The sequence below is a fragment of the Ranitomeya imitator genome, chromosome 8 (assembly GCF_032444005.1).
Source record: "Ranitomeya imitator isolate aRanImi1 chromosome 8, aRanImi1.pri, whole genome shotgun sequence".
NCBI classification, from domain to species: Eukaryota; Metazoa; Chordata; class Amphibia; order Anura; family Dendrobatidae; genus Ranitomeya; species Ranitomeya imitator.
In genome coordinates, this window is record NC_091289.1 from 131249006 (window position 1) to 131263953 (window position 14948).

Consider the following 14948-nt stretch of genomic DNA (forward strand, 5'->3'; position numbering starts at 1 on the left):
AAGGAGATGGTATATTTTGACGCTTTTTGAAGTATAAAATTACTTCTTCAGGAAGGAACACTTGTATGACAAGACAGAAAGGTTATCATTTAAATAGGTTGGGGTTTTGAAAGCTATTTATATGATACCCTTGCTGGCTTGTCATACATGTGGTCCTTCCAGAAGAAGTAATTTTATACTTCAAAACGAGTCGAAATAAACCACTTCCTTATTTTACTTCACTGGGATATACTTCTCAGTTTTTGTCAGCAGGGCGGAATCTGTCCACCAACTCCTTTACACTTTGATGTCTGATGGTCTCTTGCTGACCCATGGATCCGCTGCAGCTGACTTCTTCATATGCCTTTTGAATGGACTAAACAGGTGAGTTTAATCTGAGCATAAAAGCTTACTGTATTTCTCAGATAAGACCCTATTTGTGCTGATCTCTCCTACAGTTCTTAGCTATGGAAGCTTGTAACATTAAAGTCACCTGTATAGTATTGTGCAGATCCCCTCATTTCTCAAAAAATAGCGCAGACTGACTGAGGCGCGAACCCTATAAAATTTCTAAAAGTGTCCTGTGGTGTCTGTCAGCAAGAAGTTCTTCATGGATTAGATATGTTTTTTCCAATATTTCCCAAACATGTCTGATTGTATTGATATTTGGGGAGATTGAATGCAAAGATCAACACCTGAACTGTTTTTAGTGTTCCTGAAGCAGCTCCCAAACTATGTTTGCAATGTGCTAGGGTGCATTATCCTATGATTTGTTGTACAGTAGTCTTTCTTTGGGATTTGACTAGACTGACTTGTCTTCACTCTCCAGGATTTTGCTGATTTAAATGAGGAAAACAGAAGAAAATAAATACCACTTGGCTTACCTATCCTGCCACCATAGCTCACCATCCGCTGCTCTTTGCATCCTTTTGGGTCTTCTTCCTATCTTAACTCATCACCAGGCTCCTAGTGCTGAGTAGGCCTCGGATATCACGATACTCGTCATAACGTCATCACGTACATAGTCCGAAGTCTAGTCATGATGTCACAATGCACGTCCTTCGAGATGCTATGCTAGGCCATAGGCATTGTGTGTAATGATGTTATGGTTTCATGACTTTTGAGACCAATAGTAGATATTGAGAAGCAAATTCAAGAGGATGCATGGATCACCGGATATTGGGCTGAAGTGGCAGGACAAATAAGCCGTGATGTGAGGGTTTTTTGTTGCTTTTTTTTCTACTATGTTTATTATGGTTTTGAATTTGAGAAAACCTCAGAGCATAATAAGGAATGCAATAAAGAACTAATTTGATAATTTGAAGCTATCTTCGACTTACAAAAAATACCAGTCCTCCATTACAGTTTTTGTTATAAAGACACAAACCACAATTTACTCACCCTCACGAGGTCCAGTACTGGGTCTCCACTGCTGTTTGCACTGATTTGATATCGGCGAGTGAAATTAATGGCTTTAAAAGGGGTTTTCTGTCTAAACATGCAGAGAGTAGGCGCTCAGTGATTGCATGCTGCTCCAACCGAGATTTTCTGAAAGGGTGCAACCCGTATAACTTTACAGGAGATCCCCTTGACCAATAATTCGAGTTGGTGCATACCTCTTTGCATGTCCCATTCTATTGGCCATGAGAGTGGTCTCTTGCTGCTGGATGGGAAAAGTATCTCTTATTTGGTAGCTTCCGTGGCTTTTCTTTTGATTAGCCAGACCAACATTACATGTGCGTTACGCAACAACAAATGACGTCAGGCCAGCTAATCAAAAGAAGAGCTTCAGACGCCAGCATGTAAGAGGTGTAACACCTTCTCCTGCCCAGCGACCATAGACCACTGTCATGGCTGCTGGACTTGCAAATCTATTTGGACTAACTGTACCAATAATCTGATGTCTAAAATCCATTTGACAATTTGTATTTACCTTCATCAATGAAAATTTTGGCTAGATGTATGGAAAAAATCAATTTTCATTTTTGTGAGAAACTGCTCCCATGTTGTTCAGGGAGTGCAGGGAAGCAGAACGCCGGGGGACGCGACAGACACCGGAATGTAAGTATGTAGTGTTTTTTTTTTTTTACATTTACACTAATAACCAGGGTAAATATAGGGTTACTAAGAACCCGATGTTTACCCTGGTTACCAGTGAAGACATCGCTGAATCGGCATCACACACAAGTCTGCGGGAGATCCAGCGATGAAATAAAGTTCTGGCCTTTCTGCTCCGACCAACGATGTCACAGCAGGATCCAGATTGCTGCTGCGTGTCAAACACAACGATATCGCTATCCAGGACGCTGCAACGTCACGGATCACTAGCGATAACGTTGTTAAGTTGTTCAGTGTGAAGGTACCTTTAGTGCGATTGTTGTTTTCAGTGATAGGAACCCAGCAGAAGTCCATCATTATTACAGAATCATACTCCACTTCCTTGGTAACCATTGCAAAATAAACATCAGCCAATACATAGTATAGGTAAACCTTGTTTGTCAATATGAGCAGTTCTGGGGTATTTTGCAGAATGTTAACATTGGCAATAGTTACATACAGTCCACAGGTTTTGCAAACAGAAGTTTCTATTTTCTTAAGTAAATACACAGTTTCCAGATAACCCACCTTCTCCAGGAATTGTAGCCCTGAATGGTTGTTATGAAACCTTGACTGTTATGTAACTTTGTTAGATGTTCCACTTAAAACACATCCAAGGACAAACCGCACAGCGCAATCTGCTCTGTTTCACATTGTAGACTTTATGAAATACGACTTACCCATTGCAAGCAAGAAACACAATATTCATAAATAATAGAAACAGGTCTGATCTCCACTGTATAAGTTATCAGTGGTTTATATCAAAATATTTTATTCAATGGTTTTTAAAAGTATTTTCAGTATTCTGTTTTTTTTTTTGCGGTTTACTGTATACCAACATTAAATTACCTAAAAATGATCCTTTTCTGGCACTGGTACACATAGCACAATGTATAGATTACAGAAATTAGTCTTTTTTTTCCAGAAAATAGACCTGCTCTTGTGATTATGTCTGCTATGCACTTAATTCCCATCCAAGTTAACTAAAAAATTAGTAACCCGCTTAGTAACCTGATGTTTACCCTGGTTACCTGGGGACTTCGGCATCGTTGGTCGCTGGAGAGCTGTCTGTGTGACAGCTCTCCAGTGACCACACAGCGACGCTGCAGCGATCTGCATCATTGTCTAGATCGCTGCAGCGTCGCTAAATGTGACGGTACCTTAAGTATTTTGCGGTTTCTCTATGTAATGTGAGTAGTGATGTGCGTCTTCTATATTGTGTGATGGTAGTGTACAGCATATAAGAATGTATAGTGTTAATGTATAATATGAGAAGTGCATAGTGCAGGGTAAGCACAGGGTTAGACAAGGGATAAGCACTGTTTATATAGTACTAGATGGCAGCCTGATTGTAAAGAATCGGGAGGCTAGAATCCATATATACTTTATTTATTCAAATGTAAGAATAATACAATTAATAAATAATAGTAAGAAAGAACAAAAATAATAGGCAGTATATGGAGAAAACACCAAACAAAAGTTCAAAATTGGTGTGAAAATGTCACTGAACCACTTCACAACTAAATATATATAGTTTTGGTAAATGGTATTATCATTTTTTTGACGAAATTCGGCAGGAGCTTGAAGAGCAACGTCACTGGGCCCGCCTCCACGCAGTAGAAACTTGCTGTGAGTAGTGTTGAGCATTCCGATACCGCAAGTATCGGGTATCGGCCGATACTTGCGGTATCGGAATTCCGATACCGAGATCCGATACTTTTGTGGTATCGGGTATCGGTATCGGATACATAGAGATGTGTAAAATAAAGAATTAAAATAAAAAATATTGATATATTTACCTCTCCGGCGGCCCCTGAACTCAGCGCGGGTAACCGGCAGGCTTCGTTGTTCAAAATCAGCGCTTTTAGGACCTGAGAATCACGTCCCGGCTTCTGATTGGTCGCGGGCCGCCCATGTGACCGCCACGCGACCAATCACAAGCCGCGACGTCACCGCAAGCTATTAACGCGCTCATTTTTAAAAATGAGCGCGTTAATGGCTTTCAAAGACGTAGCGGCTTGTGATTGGTCACGGCCACGCGACCAATCACAAGCCGCGACGTCACCGCAAGCTATCAACGCGCTCATTTTTAAAAATGAGCGCGTTAATGGCTTTCAAAGACGTGCCGGCTTGTGATTGGTCGCGGCCACGCGACCAATCACAAGCCGCGACGTCACCGCAAGCTATTAACGCGCTCATTTTTAAAAATGAGACCGTTAATGGCTTTCAAAGACAAGCCGCTACGTCTTTGAAAGTCATTACCGCGCTCATTTTTAAAAATGAGCGCGTTAATAGCTTGCGGTGACGTCGCGGCTTGTGATTGGTCGCGTGGCGGTCACATGGGCGGCCCGCGACCAATCAGAAGCCGGGACGTGATTCTCAGGTCCTAAAAGCGCTGATTTTGAACAACGAAGCCTGCCGGTTACCCGCGCTGAGTTCAGGGGCCGCCGGAGAGGTAAATATATCAATATTTTTTATTTTAATTCTTTATTTTACACATCCCTATGGATCCCAGGGCCTGAAGGAGAGTTTCCTCTCCTTCAGACCCTGGGGACCATGAGAATACCTTCCGATACTTGATGTCCCATTGACTTGTATTGGTATCGGATATCGGTATCGGCGATATCCGATATTTTTCGGGTATCGGCCGATACTATCCGATACCGATACTTTCAAGTATCGGACGGTATCGCTCAACACTAGCTGTGAGGTAAAAATTCAAAAATCACACCAAAATGGCGGGCGGAGTGTGTCACAGTACGGCACGTTTCTGATTGATTGGTTGCCGCCTGCTGCGAGCGACCAGACACTGGACACTGTTGACGTCACTTATCTCCGGACATTAGCTCCGGACATTAGCTCCGGACATTAGCTCCGGACATTAGCTCCGCACATTAGCTCCGGACATTAGCTCCGGACAAAGCCACGGAAGTTGGCACAAATTGCAGGAAGTAGTATTCTAGGCAATTAATCTCCGGACATTAGCTCCGGACATTAGCTCCGGACATTAGCTCCGGACAAAGCCACGGAAGTTGGCACAAATTGCAGGAAGTAGTATTCTAGGCAATTATATATTAGAAGTAGTATATCAAGGACATAAGGTATGGATAATAGGTTTAGTATATAGGACAGGCAGAGGCGTAGCTAGTGGTTCAGCTCAGGGTGACGAAACACCTGAGTGGGCCCCTAACCCCTGATTATAACTACAGTGGCGCCCAATAATTGTGGGTATAGGGGAACCTCAGCAGATGACCCTGCTGTAACTGATAAAAAAAAATCTTCACAAAGACCATCACTTATATTACCGCCATATTGTGACTATATAGTGGTAGATACCAGTCCTCCAGAACATGTAATAGATTACAGTACAGTTATATATAGTGACTTACAGAGGACGTTTTTTCTGATAAAGTTACTCACTTTTCACATTTCTTCCATCATGCCCAGACCGACATTGCTATTTCTCCAGCCAGGACTCATCTGCAGAGATTACAGGACAGATATATTTCACGTCTCACATTTCCAGCACCATATCTATCTAGTCCCAACCGGTACAAACTCCTCATCCTGGTACCCCAATACTGAGCAGCTGCTGCTGTGTCCCTTACTGCACCTGCTGTGTAGTACAAAAGCAATGCTCCTCATACTGCTTCTCATAGTAATGCCACCACTGAGCCCCTTACATCATAAAATGTCTAAAATGTCTCCTACACTGTATATAGGCCCCTACACTGTATGATGGCCTGTCAACAGGGCCGGTGTTAGAGAAAGTGGGACCTTGGGCAAAAGTTTAAAGTGGGACCCCAAATGCTCACATATTCCACATCACACAAACATTTAGTCTGTATTTACAGGTGCATAGTTCAGGCCGCTAAACGAGCGTGATCGATGGCATTGAAGTTGTTAGACGCCTGTTCCCGAGTTTCTTTACACCGGCTGAGGAAGTATGATGGGGCATTGGGGACAGATAGTCCTCGATACAGTATAATGCAGCTCCCATACAGCACTCCGATGGTCCTTGATAGAGTATAATGCAGCGCCCCAGAATATACTGCAGCCCCCCTCATAAAGTATACTGCAACCCCCCCTCAGAGTATATTGCAACCCCCCTCATAGAATAATAAATACAGCCCAAGATTTAGAACATGAGACCAGAGCTCTCACACAAGCTCATCAACAAATGGAAGAGCTACTGGCAGAGAGATTTGGACACTCCAAAACATGAACCGACATTCCCAAGAAAAGTGGAGTTCAAGTCCAGAATCATTAAAAAAAAGTATAAATTTTATTACAAAATAAATCACATACAAAAAAATATAATAATAAGAATTAAATAAAAAATCAATAGGTTTTTGCTTTTTCAGCGAGGGAAACAAAGATAGCACAGAAAAACGATGTGAGCCCCTAATGATACTACATGCAAATATCAGTAAAGTGCATAGTGCATATTGAGTAAAATATCAGGACAGGGTAATAGGTATAGATAGTGTATAAGTCCCATTATGGACCCGGAATCAAGTGTTCCAAAGTTTAGAAGTCCTCCCTAGCCTTGAATTCCTTACCCACTCTGCAGCATCAGAGGGGTCCACACCATATCCCCCACGCCGTTTCGTGTCGGCTTTGTCAGGGGGCGGTGATGCAAGATATGTGAGGCATGTTCTTATAGAACCCCCAATTATCCATCAAGTGCCACTGATTGCGACGCATGTTTTCCATCCATCCAGCTGGTAGTTACATTGCTTCCGGCGTCCACCATGGCGCTGCGGTTCACAGCTTCGTCGAGATGATGTCACTGGACCGCACGTGTCACTTCCGGGCGCCATCCGCCATGCCCCAGATGCAGACAGCAGAGGACATGCGCACTGTGGTTTACTATCAGGTAACGCATGAAAAAATGTCCACCATGGGATATGTTTCATTAGTGCCGAAGCACCATGTTAATCCACCAATCAGTCTATCTAGAAGGAAGTCAATAAAGTGCAATTGTGCTCATCACTATGGAAAATTTCAATCAGACATCTCTAGAAAACCCACAGAAAACACCCATAGAATACCAAAGTGTAAGAAGTGAATTATTAATGTATATAGGCCCCTACACTGTATGATGGCCTGTCAACAGGGCCGGTTTTAGAGAAAGTGGGACCATGGGCAAATCTTTAAACTGGGACCCCAAATGCTCACATATTCCACATCACACAAACATTTAGGCTGTATTTACAGGTGCAGAGTTCAGGCCGCTAAACGAGCGTGATCGATGGCATTGAAGTTGTTAGATGCCTGTTCCCGAGTTTCTTTACACTGGCTGAGGAAGAATGATGGGGACAGATAGTCCTCGATACAGTATAATGCAGCTCCCATACAGCACTCCGATGGTCCTTGATAGAGTATAATGCAGCCCCCTTCATAAAGTATACTGCAACCCCATTCAGAGTATACTGCAACCCCCCTCATAGTGTATACTGCCGCCCCCTCAGGGTATACTGCAGTCCCCCTCATAGAGAATACTGCAGCCCCATACACAGAGTATACTGCAGCCCCACACACAGAGTATACTGCGGCCCCACACATACAGTATAATGCAGTCCCCCTCAGGGTATACTTCAGCCCCCTCTCATAGAGTATACTGCAGCTCCCCTCAGAATATACTGCAGCTTTTCACACACACAGTATAGTGCATCTCCTCCACACACATTAAAATGCAGCCCACCTCCACACACAGTAAAATGCAGTCCCTCTCCACACACATTATAGTGCAGCTCTCCTTCACACACAGTATAGTGCAGCTCCTGTTATGACCTGGTGGTAAGGACAATAATGGACCTAGTGGGTAAGAGCACACGGAATGACCTAATAGTTACTAATAATATAGGACGAGCTCTGAGACGTGGGAACTCTGCTGACAGCAATCCCTAATCCTATCACACACACTAGAAATAGCCGTGGATTGCTCCTAACGCTCCCTATGCAACTCGACACAGCCTAAGAAACTAGCTAGCCCTAGAGATAGAAAAATAAAGCCTACCTTGCCTCAGAGAAATTCCCCAAAGGAAAAGGCAGCCCCCCACATATAATGACTGTGAGTAAAGATGTAAATTACAAACACAGAGATGAAATAGATTTAGCACAGTGAGGCCCGACTTACTGAACAGACAGAGGATAGGAAAGGTAACTTTGCGGTCAGCATAAAACCCTACAAAAAGACCACGCAGAGGGCGCAAAAAGACCCTCCGCACCGACTCACGGTGCGGAGGCGCTCCCTCTGCGTCCCAGAGCTTCCAGCAAGCAAGACAAAAATCAAAATAGCAAGCTGGACAGAAAAATAGCAAACCAGAGAAAAACAAGCAGTAACTTAGCTTCAGCTGGGAAGACAGGTCACAAGAACGATCCAGGAGAGAGCTAGACCAATACTGGAACATTGACAGGTGGCCTGGAGCAATAATCTAAGTGGAGTTAAATAGAGCAGCCAGCTAACGAATTAACCTCGTCACCTGTAGAAGGAAACTCAGAAGCCGCAGCTCCACTCACAACCACCAGAGGAAGCCCATGGACAGAACCAGCCGAAGTACCATTCATGACCACAGGAGGGAGCTTGACAACAGAATTCACAACAAGCTCCCCAACACACAGTATAGTGCAGTTCCACTGCAACACACAGTACAGTGCAGCTCCCTCCCAGCACACAGTATATTGCAGCTCCCCTCCCAACACACCGTACAGTGAAGCTCCCTCCCAGCACACAGTATATTGCAGCTCCCCTCCCAAACCACAGTACAGTACAACTCCACCCAACACACAGTACAGTGCAACTCCACCCAACACACAGTACAGTGCAGCTCCACCCAACACACAGTACAGTGCAGCTCCCTCAACACATAGTACAGTGCAGCTCCCCAACACACAGTACAGTGAAGCTCCTCCAGCACAGTACAGTGCAGCTACCCCATCACACAGTGCAGTGCAGCTACCCCATCACACAGTAGAGTGAAGCTCCCCCAACACACAATACAGTGCAGCTCCCCCAACACACAGTACAATGCAGCTCCCCAACACACAGTACAGTGCAGCTCCCTCCCAACACACAGTACAGTGCAGCTCCCTCTCAACACACAGTATAGTGCAGACACGCACACACACACTATAATAATATAATGCAGCCCCCGCACTTTCACACAGTATAATGCAGCCCCTGCGCTCTCACACACACACACACACACACACAATAATGCACATTTTATCCACACACTCGCAAAATACTCACCCCTCCTCCTCTGCAGTCTCATCGGCTCCACTGCTGACACAGCGTGTCACACGATGAAGTGATGTCATCGTGAGCCTGCTGAGTCACAAGCAGAGGGGGAGTGATGGGAGAGGGAGTGTCAGCAGACGCTCTCTGCTCTATCACTGCTTTCAACTGTATTTGATGTCTATCATGCCGATAAGTTGAATCAGCGTTGGGAGGGGCGGTGCTGGACCCCTCAGTAGCCATGTGGTGTGCCACTGGGGGCCCCTAGGCATCTACTTGGTCTGCCTGCCACTAATGCCAGCCCTGCCTGTCAGTAGCCTTTAAACTGTATACTGGCCCTTGTATTAGCTCCAACATTTTATATTGACCCCTGAATTACCTCCAGCGCTGTATGATGACCCTCCTATTAGCTCCCATGCTGTTTAATGACCCTCACATCACTTCACATGCTGTATAATGACCCCCACATTACCTACCATGCTGTATAAGGATCCCGCATTAACTCCCATGTAGTATAATGACTCCTGCATAAGCTCACATGCTGTATAATGACCCCTGCATTACCTCCCATGCTGTATAATGATGTCAGGCATTTATTTCTTTTTTTCACATCTTCATAAATTAAGTAGCACAGCATTTAAATTTGCAGGGGCCTTTGAATTTCAAAATCTCTAATGGGAAACATTGCAGTTAGCGTGCCTATCAATGACCATGAGTAACTCTATGGAGTCTCGTTCGGGGAACGTTCTGAGAATGAGACTCCAAAGGGTTACTTGCGGCAAGCAGAAGTGAAAGAATTCCCGTGCCTGCCGCTGAACAGGAATGAACTATGGAGTCTTGTTCTGAGACCTATCTCAGAACGAGATTCCATAGGATTCCATGGGCGTCATAGGAAATTTCTCTATTGGATTACCATCGGAACTTCTGGATTTTTTAAAATTAATAAATGGGTAAACGACCAAGTGTGGGGGAGTCTTTATTCAAATAAAGTAATTTTTCCTCTGTGTCTGTGTTTTTTTTAACTATTCACTTACCGGGTTAGTGATGGGGGTGTCTGACAGATGGCGCCTCATTACTAACCTCGGGCTTGATGTCAGTGGACATTACACAGCTGACATCAAACCCAAAATATTACGCCACTTGCCAATGCATCATGGCAAGCAGGTAGATCCGGGCAAATCGCCAGAATTGGCAGATACAGTATAATGGATGCAGGCTGCTATTTTTAGGCACGAGAGGGCCAAATACCCATGGACCTTCCCAGCCTAAGAATACCAGCCCCCAGCTGTCTTCTTTGCCTTGGCTGGTTATCAAGAAATAGGGGGGACCATTTATTTATTTTTTATTACTAATAAACACATTAAAAATACTAATAAATAAATGAAAAAAATTCAGATACCCCCTTTACAAAACCAGCGCTGCTGTGAACTGATGTAACATTACTGATGTCACCTCAGTTCACAGTGGCCGGGTCTCATGAGGGAGTGCCAGAGTGTTGAGGGACAAAGTTGTGGTTGCTCATTAGTCTGGTACTCACAGGCTATTGGGTCTTTCCCAGCCTACAAATATTAGCCTGTAGCTGCCCCAAAAGTGGAGCATCATATTTGATAAGCCATTCTGGCACTTTTCCTCAGCTCTCCTCGATTGCCCTGGTGCATTAGCAATCAGGGTAATTGTTGTTTAGCAGTAAAGCTAAGCTGTGCATAGGCACCGGCTGATGAATACTCTCATCAGTGTCCCCTGCTCTTGCTGCTATATGTTAGAGCAGGCGATGCTGATAACAGAAGTAATCATCAGCTGAAGCCTGAACAGCAGTAACATTGTCACCACTGGTCACAGCCGCTGGCTCACATGCTGTCATTTGTGTGACAGCAAGGGAACTGCGATACCTAGTGGCTGTCACTGGAATTGACTTCTGTAAGGTTACCGCCGGTTAAAGTCACTGTTTCCCATGCTGTCACACAGAGGAAAGCATGGGAACATTCACTTGAATGGGGTTTGGGCTCGGCATCACGTTCGGGTACCGTTTTGGTACCCAAACCAAACTTTTCTACAAAGACCCAAACATCCATGGGTCCGTCCATCCCTAATTGCAGCCATATAAATACATTAAGGGTATTAGTTTAATGGGGAACATAACTCATTTTGTTACAGTGCACAACACAATGCAGATTTGCTCATTGAAATATCTTAGCTTTTGGATACGCCCCCAACATCATTTTTTCAGATGAGTACCAACCACTCTAGTTTGACACTGCATTCAAATCTATGTAATGTTCTCCTGCTGGCATGTCAACAACCTTGTTCGGCACAAATCCTTTGTCTGGGTATGTGGATGTGTAAATTGGAAACAGTGAAGTAGCAGAAAATCATGTGCTTTTAGCAGCTTTTACTGTAGTCTGCATTTACTCTCCGTGAGAACTACAGAATAAACAAACCTATATAGTACCACGGCCTAAACTGTGACACTAGTCACTACTCAATGTGATGATAGTCACTACTCATGAACATTCTGTAGGGCAGAATAGTCAAGAGGTCCTGGGTCAAAATCAACAGTGCTCGTAATAAGCAGAGGCATGAGACAAAGTGTAGTCAGGTAACAGTCCAAGGTCAGAGAATCAGGAAGGGGTAAGTATGACCAATTGTCAAAAAAGTAAATCCCTGGTTGGCAAAGGAGATCAGAGTACAACTCAGAGTACAGAACAAGCATACACACATCACTTGAGTAAAGCTACAATTGGTAAGGTCTGACAATTAACACAGTTCTAAATAGCCATGTAATTACCCAGAATAGATGACACCTTCATAAAATCCCACAGACACAGCCAGATAGGACAGTTTAGCTGTCAATCACAATATTAACACCTCTGCCTCAGTTTGGGAGGTAGAGATGTCACTCACAATACTGACAGCTTAGCCAGCCGTTGAATCCAAAGAATAGTAGAGATGTCAGCCACAGCGTCCCTAGGACAGTGTGAGTGGTGGAATCATGACATAAGCAATAGAAAACAAGCTTACTATTGTTTACAGATACAAAAATGCAGTCACCACTGGAAAAGAGGTTAATTAGAGTCCAACATGTTGGGTCTGATTCAAAACTTTTATATCAGAAAAATAGCTTTGAAAGGGACTTTGAAAAGCTTTGAGTAGTTGAAATTTTTTTTCCAGAATGTGTAGTTGTGCAACAAAATTGCAACTTTTGTTGTTTTCATAATAGTTTGAATCAACTCCACAGAAATGGGCAGAGCTGGGGAAGAGCCGAGGTGGGATGGCCAAAATATAAACTAATACCTCACATATATATATATGTATATATATATATATATATATATATATATATATATATATATATATATATGTGTGTGTTTTTTGCACTTTTTTTCGGGGTGCAGTTGGGCCCATTTTTGTCTTGTAAACTGTGGTGTCTGTTCACATGGGGTGCATTTGGATAGCGCTGGGCAGGCCCGCCTGATCTAATAGAAGGGTGTCACTACTAGGCTGTTAACCTGCATGCTGTGCATCTCCATTGTGTGAACAGTGCCACATACAAGTCTTTTATGTGCAGTAATATGCCAAGCTGCCACCCCCTCCATTAGTTTGGTAGGTTGTGAATGGTTGCCTCATTGGTAATTCTGCACCTGTGTTGCCACCATCTTAACCACATGGGTCCACTGCATCCTGATAGTGCATTTGTTTGGAGGCCTAGGCAGGTAAGCATCTCTGCCTTTCTGCTATTTTTTCTGAATTTTTGGAGGATCCCTGAATCCTCTTTTTGTGCGTTTGCTGTTTAGTGATAGTAGGAATGCAAGCCCCGGACTGGGATCATTACAGCAGGGCGTTACTCCTAGCAACCAGGAAAATGACTGCTGTATGAAGGAGTTAAATAGGAGTGCAGCAAAGACCAGACAGATGTTGGTGGTAGGGGACTCTATAATTAGGAGGACAGACAGGGTCATCTGCCGCCGATACGGTGAATGCCGAACTATGTGTTGTCTGTGGGTGCTTGGGTTCGACATATTGGTGATCGGATAGACAGATTGCTGGGTGGGGCTGGGTAAAACCCAGCGGTCATGGTACACATTGGTACCAATGGCAAATTTAGAGGGAGGTGGAAGGTCCTTAAGAATGATTACAGGGAACTAGGAGAGAAGCTGAAGGACAGGACCTCCAAGGTGTTGTTTTCAGAAATACTGTCAGTGCCACGAGCGTCACTAGATAAGCAGTGGTTGGTTAGGGAGATAGGTAAGTAGCTTAGAAATTGGTGCAGGAAGAAAGAGTTTGGGTTCCTGGACAACTTCTTTGTCGGTTGCAGGCTCCACGGTATGGACGGGCTGCACCTCAATGGGGAGGGTGTAGCATTGCTTGGGGAAAAAGTGGTAAGATGGCTGGAGGAGCTTTTAAACTAGGATCTGGGGGAAGTGAGGATGGTTGTGTTAATAAGGGGATAGATAGAGTAGACCGAGAGAGTGAGACATTAGGCGTTAATGAGGATTTAGGGGGCTGGGATATGAAAGTAAAGCAGGGAGCTGAATAGGAGTAACAAATGTGCTAATAATATGAAATGTCTTCTGGCAAATGCAAGAAGTCTAGCAAGCAAAATGGATGAACAGGAGACTCTTGTGACGGTCACAGAATACGATGTGGTGGGCATTACGGAAACCAGGCTTGATGAGAGCCATGACTGGGTAACAAACATAGAGTGTTACTCTACATTTAGAAAGGACAGGAAAGATAAAAAAGGTGACGGTGTGTGTATCTTCGTAAAATCCACATTAAAACCTGTGCTCAAAGAAGACATTGGGGGGAGTCAATCTAGAGTCACTATGGGTAAATGTACATGGGGATGGCAATATTGTAGATAATCTAATATATAATTGCCTAGAATACTACTTCCTGCAATTTGTGCCAACTTCCTGTCCGGAGCTAATGTCCGGAGCTAATGTCCGGAGATAAGTGACGTCAACAGTGTCGAGTGTCTGATTGGTTGCCGCCTGCTGCGAGCGACCAATCAGAAACGTGCCGTACTGTGACACACTCCGCCCACCATTTTGGTGTGATTTTTGAATTTTTACCTCACAGCAAGTTTCTACTGCGTGGAGGCGGGCCCAGTGACGTTGCTCTTCAAGCTCCTGCCGAATTTCGTCAAAAAAATGATAATACCATTTACCAAAACTATATATATTTAGTTGTGAAGTGGTTCAGTGACATTTTCACACCAATTTTGAACTTTTGTTTGGTGTTTTCTCCATATACTGCCTATTATTCACTGACTGTTATACTGAGAGACTGCCGTTTATTAACCTCTTCTTTGCCACATTGGGTATATTGCTCTATTATTTGCCACATAAGGACATTGTCCATTATTGCCCAGCAATTTCTTAAATAACAAGAATTGTCAAGAGCTGGTAAGTGCAGCCATTTTTTGTTCTTTCTTACTATTATTTATTAATTGTATTATTCTTACATTTGAATAAATAAAGTATATATGGATTCTAGACTCCTGATTCTTTAGAATCGGGCTGCCATCTAGTAAAATAATAACGGACAACCAGCTTGGATTCATGTAGAATAAGTCGTGTCTAGCTAACATTTTGAGTTTCTATGAGGAGGTGAGTGCAAGTCTGGATGT